Source organism: Melanerpes formicivorus, unplaced genomic scaffold (genome assembly GCF_026170545.1).
Source record: "Melanerpes formicivorus ecotype bairdi unplaced genomic scaffold, bMelFor1.0.p_v2 SCAF_2, whole genome shotgun sequence".
Taxonomy (NCBI): domain Eukaryota; kingdom Metazoa; phylum Chordata; class Aves; order Piciformes; family Picidae; genus Melanerpes; species Melanerpes formicivorus.
Genome location: NW_027142354.1, coordinates 141383 through 151242, shown reverse-complemented (window position 1 = coordinate 151242; position 9860 = coordinate 141383). Strand labels below are relative to the sequence as shown.

Below are 9860 nucleotides of genomic sequence, written 5' to 3'. Positions count from 1 at the left end.
ACACAGCCCTGTGAGGAGAGGCTGAGGGAGCTGGGATTGTTTAGCCTGGAGAAGAGGAGGCTCAGGGGTGACCTCATTGCCCTCTACAACTACCTGAAAGGTGGTTGTAGCCAGGAGGGGGTTGGCCTCTTCTCCCAGGCAACCAGCACCAGAACAAGGGGACACAGTCTCAAGCTGCGCCAGGGGAGGTTCAGACTCGAAGTGAGGAAGAAGTTCTTCACCGAGCGAGTCATTCGGCATTGGAATGGGTTGCCCAGGGAGGTGGTTGAGTCATCGACCCTGGAGGCATTCAAGGGGAGATTGGACGTGGCACTTGGTGCCATGGTCTAGTCATGGGGTCTGCGGTGTCAGGTTGGACTCGATGATCCTCGAGGTCCTTTCCAACCTAAGTGATACTGTGATACTGTGATACTGTGATCTTTTCCAATCTGGTCGATTCCATGATTTTATCGTTCTATGGGTGAGAGTTGCTTCTTCTGCCAAGAAGTAAGGGCTACATTGCTTCTCCACCAATCTTGGCATCCTCCTACCCTAGAGCACTAGTTTTGATCCAGAAATTCATAGCAGTATCAGTCAGGGTTGGAAGGGACCACAAGGATCATGTAGTTCCAACCCCCCTGCCATGGGCAGGGACACCCCACACTACATCAGCCTGGCCAGAGCCTCATCCAGCTTGGGCTTAAACACCTCTAGGGACAGGGCCTCAACCACCTCCCTGAACAACCCATTCCAGAGCTTCACCACTCTCATGGGGAAGAACTTCCTCCTCACCTCCAGCCTGAATCTCCCCACCTCCAGCTTCATTCCATTCCCCCTAGTCCTATCACTACCTGAGATCCTGAGCAGTCCCTCCCCAGCCTTCTTGTAGGCCCCTGTGGCCGGTTGACGTTGTCCCCTTAAGAAAGGGAATATGGTGGACGGAAGTTGGTAAACGGAAAGAATAATCTAAACTAATTTCATTGGAAGAGTGGGAGGAAGCACTTTCTGAACTGGGAGTGAACTGGGAGTGAACTGGGCACTCCGGTACTTCTATCTTTAGTCTTGCTTCCGCCTCTCCACAGTGCAGCAGCTCTGTCTGTGCTGGGCTTTCTGCCAAGGGTTCGGCCTTGAGAACTGATAAGGCCTGTATTAACTCCTTTCCAATTAACACAAACTGCTTCTAACTTTTTTTTTCCTCTCTTTTCTTTCTCTTTCTATCCCACTCTGGGGAAAGGGGGAGAGAGGGGAGAGCGGAGGTGGGAAACCCCCCTCAGCAGAGGGGGGAACTCTCATTTCTGTGTTACTCTGTTGTATATCTTTGTATATATTGTAAATATTGTAAATTTGTATATATTCCCCTGCATATCCTGCATTGCTTTGTAAATATAAAGCTCCACTGCTTTGCTAATTCAGCTTGTGAGTTTTTTTTTCCTTTCCCTTCAATTTTCTTTCCCTTTACCTTACAAGGGGGAAGGGAGGAGGCTTCTTGGCCTTACCCTTCCAACCCACCACAGCCCCCTTCAGATACTGGAAGGCCACAGCTTATGGAAATCTGTTTCACAGCAGTGGAGGGAGTGAGTTGTGGAGCCATTTATAGCAGCCAAAATGCTTCATGTGTGACCTCTTCATGATCCTATAAAACTGTTTTTGCCTTGGCATCAGGAGATGAGTCAGCAGTGGTGATAACAAGAGTTAGACTGGAAAAAATGAGTGTCCCAAGAACTTGGGCAGTGTGAAAAACTGAGCTTCAAAGTGATATCCTCATGGAATGTGTTTTTCTCTCTCTCCAGAACATCAAATCGACTGACTATTAAAGAAAGGAGAAAAAGAGTGAGTGAGAGACAGAAAAGGACTTGGATTCTATTCCTCAGCATCTGGCAAGATCTAATAAGCTTCTGGAAAAGCTGTGTAACACAACCTGCCAAGGGAGCCCTTTACTGAGTAAAGGTTAGTAGGTCCATTGTACTTGGTGGGATTGTGTGGCTCTGCAGAAACACAGAATACAGAATTAACCAGGTTGGAAAAGACCTTCAAGATCATCAATTCCAACCTAGCACCCAACAGCATCTAATCAACTCAACCATGGCACCAAGCACCCGATCCAGTCTCTTCCTAAACACCTCCAGTGATGATGACTCCACCACCTCCCTGGGCAGCTCATTCCAATGGCCAGTCTCTTTCTGGGATAGAATTTCTTCCTAAAATCTAGCCTAAAACTTCCCTGGCACAGCTTGAGACTGTGTCCTCTTGTTCTGGTGCTGGTTACCTGGAAGAAGAGACCAACCCCCACCTGGCTACAATCTCCCTTCAGGGAGTTGTAGAGATCAAGAAGGTCTCCCCTGAGCCTCCTCTTCTCCAAGCTAAGCAACCCCAGCTCCCTCAACCTCTCCTCACAGGGCTGTGCTCCAGACCCCTCCCCAGCTTTGTTGCCCTTCTCTGGACACCTTCCAGCATCTCAACATCTTTCCTAAACTGAGGGGCCCAGAACTGGACACAGGACTCAAGGTGTGACCTAACCAGTGCTGAGTACAGGGCAAAATGACTTCCCTGCTCCTGCTGGCCACACTATTCCTTATCCATTGGGTGCCATTGGCCTTCTTGGCTACCTGGGCACACTGCTGGCTCATGTTCATCCAGCTGTCAACGAGTACTCCCAGCTCCCTTTCTGCTTGGCTGCTCTCCTACCACTCTGTCCCCAGCCTGGGGGTCAGTCTGGGAAAAACAACTAAGTAAACCCTGCTTTTATTTCTACTTGCTGCTGAGTGTTGGGAGATCTTTTGTATTCATCCCTAATGCAATATGAGATGAGGAAAAATATAACATGTTTTTAAAATAGAGGACAACAGGCAACCAGCACCAGAACAAGAGGACACAGTCTCAGGCTGTGCCAGGGGAGGTTTAGGCTGGAGGTTAGGAGGACATTTTACAGAGAGAGAGTGATTGCCCATTGGAATGGGCTGCCTGGGGAGGTGGTGGAGTCACCATCATTGGAGGTGTCCAGGAGGAGACTTGATAGAGTGCTTGGTGCCATGGGTTAGTTGATTAGGTGGTGTTGGATGATAGGTTGGACACGATGATCTTGAAGGTCTCTTCCAACCTAGTCTGGTCTATTCTATTCTATTCTATTCTATTCTATTCTATTCTATTCTATTGCCTGTATTCAGGCTTGCAACAGACTGCAGTGCTTTAATTGAATCATAGAATCATAGAATTGTAAGGGTTGGAAGGGACCTGGAGGATCATCTAGGTCCAACCCCCCTGCCTGTTGTTTACCTGCAAGCAGAGAGGCTAAGCATAAAGAACCACAGAATTATTTCAAACTGTGACACCACACATTGCAACTTCCCTGACATCCTCCCTGCATGTTTGATCAAGGGAAACAATGGTTCTCCTTCAAGGAAGAGAACATTCAAGGTTGTTCAACACTCAGAAGTTACCTAAAGGAAGAATGATGGACCTGATGGCAAGCTGATAGTAACTTCTGGGCAGGCATGTGGTCTGTTTGACAAGTTCCTGATCCTTGTATGCTTAACAAACAACACAGCCTGTTAGACCAGTTGGAAACCAGGCCTTCTGGGGCACTCAGTTTAAGAGAGATGTTAAGTTGCTCCAATGTGTCCAGATAAGGGCAACAAAGCTGGGGAGGGGTTTGGAGCACAGCCCTGTGAGGAGAGGCTGAGGGAGCTGGGGTTGCTTAGCCTGGAGAAGAGGCATCATAGAATCACAGAATCATAGAATCAATAAGGTTGGAAAAGATCTCAAAGATCATCAAGCCCAACCTGTCACCCAACACCTCATGACTACTAGACCATGGCACCAAGTGCCACATCGAATACCCTCTTGAACACCTCCAGGGATGGTGACTCCACCACCTCCCTGGGCAGCACATTCCAATGGCTAACAACTCTCTCTGTGAAGAACTTTCTCCTCACTTCAAGCCTAAGCTTCCTCTGGCACAGCTTGATACTGTGTCCTCTAAGGGTCTAAGGGAGGGTCAGGGGAGACCTCCTTGCTGTCTACAACTACCTGAAGGGAGATTGTAACCAGGTGGAGTTTGGTCTCTTCTCCCAGGCAACCAGCACCAGAACAAGAGGACACAGTCTCAAGCTGCACCAGGGGAGGTTTAGGCTGGATGTTAGGAAGAAGTTCTTCCCAGAGACTGCCCATTGGAATGTGCTGCCCAGGGAGGTGGTGGAGTCCCCATCACTGGAAGTGTTTAGGAAGAGACTGGATGGGGTGGTTGGTGCCATGGTTTAGTTGATTAGATGGTGTTGGGTGATAGGTTGGACTTGATGATCTCCAAGGTCTTTTCCATCCTGGTTCATTCTGTATTCTATTCCAGCAGCCTCCAGGAAAGGAGTCATTCTTGCACAGGTATGTGAATTCTCTCACAAGAATAAAAGCAAAGAAACTTTTTTTGGGTTCCTGATTCCTAACTTTCATTATATTTTTTTCTGCCAGCATGGAATTTTCTATCTGGAGATAAAGAACAGCTTCCTTGCTTCCCTGCTGCTTCATGCTGCCTCTATTGCTTCCCTAATTGGAAGCTGCAAGTATAGATGTGCAAAAAAGGGATGTTCTTTGAGCATACCTCAAGGGTGAGCTGTCTAACCGAGGAAACAAAGCTCATCCTGTCTTTGAGAAGAGCCTGGCTCAAGGGAATGCCTCTTTCATTGCTAAGCAGAGCGTAAGGTGGCAGGAAGGGGGAAAAAATACCTAATGATGAGAGCTGCAGTACAGCAACACTCAAGAACTTCTGTGTGCAGCTCTTCACAGCCTGCTACAGGATGATTTGCCTTTCATTTTGATAGCTGAAGTTTCAGCATTCTGCTTTTATCACTGCTTCAGGTTAGGACACAGTTGAGTCACTGAAGAAAGAAGACATAAAAATCAAACCCAGATCTGCTGCTTGCTGGAGCATGGGCTGTGCTTGTGAATCACCTCCATCATGCACCTTCCATTTTTCCCTCACAGGTGAGCAAAGAGAATTAGGAGTTTTCAAAAGCAAGCCTACCAGCTTAGCAGTGCTCTCTGCAGGGGGACCATGAATCACAGAAACACAGAGTGTTAGAGGTTGGAAGGGATCAACAGAGATCACCCAGTCCAACCCTGCTGCCACAGCAGGACCATAGAATCTAGTGCAGGTGACACAAGAATGCATCATAGAATCAACAAGGTTGGAAAAGACCTCAAAGGTCATCAAGTCCAACCTGTCACCCCGCGACCTCATGACTGCTAAACCATGGCACCAAGTGCCAGATCTAATCCCCTCATGACCACCTCCAGAGATGGTGACTCCACCACCTCCCTGGGCAGCACATTCCAATGGCTAACAACTCTCTCTGTGAAGAACTTTCTTCTCACCTCGAGCTTAAACTTCCCCTGGCGCAGCTTGAGACTGTGTCCTCATGTGTTAGAGATTTGGAAGGAACCTACACAGATCATCCAGTCCAACCCCCCTGCCAGAGCAGGACCATAGAATTTAGCGCAGGTGGCACAGGAATGCATCCAGGTGGGGTCTTGAAAGTCTCCAGAGAAGGAGACTTTACAACCTCTCTGGGCAGCCTGTTGGAGGGCTCTGTCGCCCTCCCTGGAAAAAATCACTCCTTATGTTGAGCTGAAATCTTCTATGTTCAAGTTTATATCCATTGTTTCTTATCTTAGTTTCATAGTTTCATTCAGGGTTGGAAGGGACCACAAGGATCATCTAGTTCCAACCCCCCTGCCATGGGCAGGGACACCCCACACTAGATCAGGCTGGACAGAGCCTCATCCAGCCTGGGCTTAAAACACCCCCGGGGACGGGGCCTCGACCACCTCCCTGGACAACACATTCCAGGGTCTCACCACTCTCATGGTGAAGAACCTCCTCCTCACATCTAGCCTGAATCTCCCCACCTCCAGCTTCATTCCATTCCCCCTAGTCCTATCACTACCTGAGATCCTGTATCACTACCTGAGATCTTTATTACTGATGCACCACTGGAAAGAGCTTGGTCCACTCCACTTGACACCCAGCCCTCAGCTATTGATAGACATTGATCAGATCCCCTCACAGTCTTCACTTCTCCAGACTAAACAGCCCCAGGGCTCTCAGTCTCTCTTCACAGGGGAGATGCTCAGTCCCCTAAGCATCCTTGTGGCTCTCCATTGGACTCCCTCCAACAGGTCTCTGTCTCTCTTGAACTGGGCAGCCCAGAACTGGATACAGTATTGCAGGTGTGGTCTCAGCAGGGCAGAGTGGAAGGGGAGAAGAACCTGCTTAGACCTGTAGGCCACACTCTTCTTGATGCACCCCAGGATACTCTTGGCCACGAGGGGCACATAGCTGTTCCACGTGTGACCTGGTCCAGAGAGTCATCCACCTGGATGTAGGTGGCACTCACAGTGAAGGAAAAATGTCTTCACATAAAGGGTTATAAAGAACTTAGTGGTTAAGTCACCACCACCATACACATTTAAAAGATGAGTAGATATGGTGCTTAGGGTTTAATTGTGAACTGGCAGTGATGGGTTAACAGTGGGGCTTGATGAGCTTAAAGGCCTTTTTCAACCAAAGTGACTCAGTCTATGATTACACAAGTGATTGTGGTAAATCATGAATGTCATAGAATCATAGAATTGTAATGGTTGGAAGGGACCCTCAAGGCTCAGCCAGTTCCAACCCCCCCTGCCAATGGGCAGGGACACCTCACACTACAGCAGGTTGCTCACAGCACATCCAGCCTGGATGCAAAAACCTCCAGGGATGAGGCTTCTACCACCTCCCTGGGCAACCTGTGCCAGAGTCTCACCACCCTCATGGGGAAGAATTTCTTCCTCACATCCAATCTGAACCTACCCAACTAACAAATTGTTAAGCCTGTTTCAAACTGCCAGGAGTGCCACAGCTGTACCAGTGCCCAAATTGCTGTTGCAAAAGGGGCACAAATATACTAAGTGTGATGGTCTCAACCTAGCAAATGTTGGTGGTAGATATAACCCAGCTAAAGCCATTGGAGCAATGCAGGAGTCTAGAATTGAACAAGAGCTTATTTTCTGTGTGGTGTTTTGGACAGGTCTGAAGTGCAGCTGAACTAAGTTCCAGATGCCCTGGTGCTCATTGCTGACATGGTTTGGAAGTTGAGAGCAATATTAGTCATCAAAGACAACCAAACAGAGGATGATTCAGCCTCCTCCTTACTCACAGAGGAGGAATCCAAAGGGAATTGGATTTCCCTGTTTAGGGAAATCCAGGCAAAGGGAAAGGAATTCACATTTATCTGAGATGGTTGAAAGGCAGTCCTGCTATGAAGTGGTGTTCTGTAGTTATTCAGAACTAGGTCTGTGGCTTTTAGATCCAACACAGCTGATTGCTCTCTCACAGAGAGAAGCTGAAGGCAAGACTTGATCTTATTTGAGCAGAGAAGTCATTGTGCTCCTGTACTCAGCACTGGTTAGGCCACACTTTGAGTACTCTGTCCACTTCTGGGCTCCTCCATTTAAGAAGGATGTGAGATACTTCAATGTGTCCAGAGAAGGGCAATGAGGCTAGGGAGAGGTCTGGAGCACAGCCCTATGAGGAGAGGCTGAGGGAGCTGGGGTTGCTTAACCTGGAGAAGAGGAGGCTCAGGGGAGACCTTCTTGCTCTCTACAACTCCCTGAAGGGAGGTTGTAGCCAGGTGGGGGGTTGGTCTCTTCTCCCAGGCAGCCAGCAGCAGACAAGAGGACACAGTCTCAGGCTGTGCCAGGGGAGGTTTAGGCTGGAGGTTAGGAAGAAGTTCTTCATAGATAAGAGAGATTGGCCATTGGAATGTGCTGCTCAGGGAGGTGGTGGAGTCACCATCACTGGAGATGGGTCAAAAAAAGATTGGACATGGCACTTGAAGCCATGGTTTAGTTAGTCATCACTGGAGGTATTTAAGAGGAGCCTGGATGAGGCACTTGGTGCCATGGTTTAGTTGATTAGATGGTGTTGGGTGGTAGATTGGACTTGATGATATTGAAGGTCTTTTCCAACCTGGTTATCTTCTCTTCTCTTCTCTCTTCTCTTCTCTTCTCTTCCTCTTCTCTTCTCTTCTCTTTCTCTTCTCTTCCTCTTCTCTTCTCTTCTCTTCTCTTCTCTTCTCTTCTCTTCTCTTCTCTTCTCTTCTCTTCTCTTCTCTTCTCTTCTCTTCTCTTTCTCTTCTCTTTCTTCCTCTCTTCTCTTCTCTTCTCTTCTCTTCTCTTCTCTTCTCTTCTCTTCTCTTCTCTTCTCTTCTCTTCTCTTCTCTTCTCTTCTCTTCTCTTCTCTTCTCTTCTCTTCTCTTCTCTTCTCTTCTCTTCTCTTCTTCTTCTCTTCTCTTCTCTTCTCTTCTCTTCTCTTCTCTTCTCTTCTCCCACAAAAAATAGCTCTCCCTCTCATATGGATCTATTCCACTCCATTCCATTCCATTCCATTCCATTCCATTCCATTCCATTCCATTCCATTCCATTCCATTCCTTCCATTCCTATTCCATTCCATTCGCTCTCCTGGCTGAATCCAAGCTGAAAGGTTTCAGGTACTGAGTTCATCAGAGTGTGTCTCAGAAATGCCTTTCATTCTTGTTTATTAACTGCAGTTTTCACCTTTCCTGGTTAGAGCCCTGCTCATTTCCTTGAGTGAGAGCATGAACAGGGCTTGATGGATGGTGACAAATTAGCCATAAAGCACCTCTTAAGCAGCAAAGGGCCATTAATCTGACATAGCTTGTGGTTCACTTTCAGCACAGTGAGTAAGAGAAGTTAGCTGTAATTATACCAAAGATCTTCTGATCACTGTTAAATATCCATTAGGAGCTGCAGAGCTCTGAACTGTTTTCAGGATCCTGAAATGCCACTTCTTCTGTTTCAGTTTTAAGAAGTGCCAGCAGCAAATTTTTGTAGCTGAGTGATGAGAGGCACTGAGCCTCTCCTGTGTCATTCAGAGAGCTTCCCTGCGGGGAGAAAGTAGCAACTCTGTTAGTCCTCAGCACTAGAACTGCCGTGGGGGCTCAGTAGGACTGAGGGACTGGATATGGAAGGGATTAAAAGAAGTGTAGGGATGACCCTCATCAACTTCTGCACAGGAAGGGAGGGGGGGAAGAAGGGTAACTCTGAAAGGGAGAGGCATCTACTTGATCTCCCTTTCCCAGGGAGGTGTTGGAGTCACTATCCCTGGAGGTGTTCAAAGGATTGGATGTGGCACTTGGAGCCATGGTTTAGTTGTCAGGAGGTGTGACAGATTGGACTTGATCTCTGAGGTCTTTTCCAACCTGGGTGATTCTGTGAGCTAGTCAAATGGAGGGCTACAAGGATGATTAAGAGAGGGAGCACTGCCTTATGAGGAAAAGCTGAGAGGCCTGGGGCTGTTTATTCTGGAAAGGAGAAGACTGAGAGGGGATCTAATAAATGTCTATGAATATGTGAGGGCTGGGAAGGGAGGAGGAAGGTGGGGACAGCTTCTTCTCACTTGTGCCTGTGAAAGGACAAGGGGCAATGGATGCAAACTACAGCACAGGAAGTTCCATCTCAACACGAGGAAGAACTTTCCTGTAAGGGTCTCAGAGCACTGGCACAGGCTGCCCAGAGAGGTTGTGGAGTCTCCTTCTCTAGAGACTTTCCAGACCCATCTGGATGCATTCCTCTGTGACCTGTACTGGATTCTCCGGTCCTGCTCTGGCAGAGGGGTTGGACTTGAAGATCTCTGGAGGTCCCTTCCAACCCCTAACATCCTGTCATCTGTGATCCTATGAAAGAAAACTTTTGTGCCACATTTTCTGAGCTACTCAGCTGCATGGAGTTTGTGGGAGGAGGAGGTTGAACTGCAGAAAGCTTCTGCGTGAAACAAGCCTGGACCAGGGACTTGGCAAGTTGAGCAGCGCCCACTTCAGTCCTATAAAGC

The 9860-nt window shown here is 48.0% G+C and overlaps 1 long non-coding RNA gene across 2 annotated transcripts in view; it reads left to right on the top strand.

Annotated features, from left to right (window-relative positions):
- Window positions 1–1047: 1047 nt before the first annotated feature.
- Window positions 1048–9860, top strand: part of LOC137445397 (uncharacterized) — a 10914-nt gene continuing 2101 nt past the window's right edge. Inside the window, exons 1-4 of one of the 2 annotated variants that reach the window (XR_010988396.1) lie at window positions 1048–1121; window positions 1770–1926; window positions 4322–4353; window positions 4828–4953. This is a non-coding gene — a long non-coding RNA (uncharacterized lncRNA). The remainder of the gene's footprint in view (window positions 1122–1769; window positions 1927–4321; window positions 4354–4827; window positions 4954–9860) is intronic. The other variant, XR_010988395.1, reaches the window with a different exon arrangement.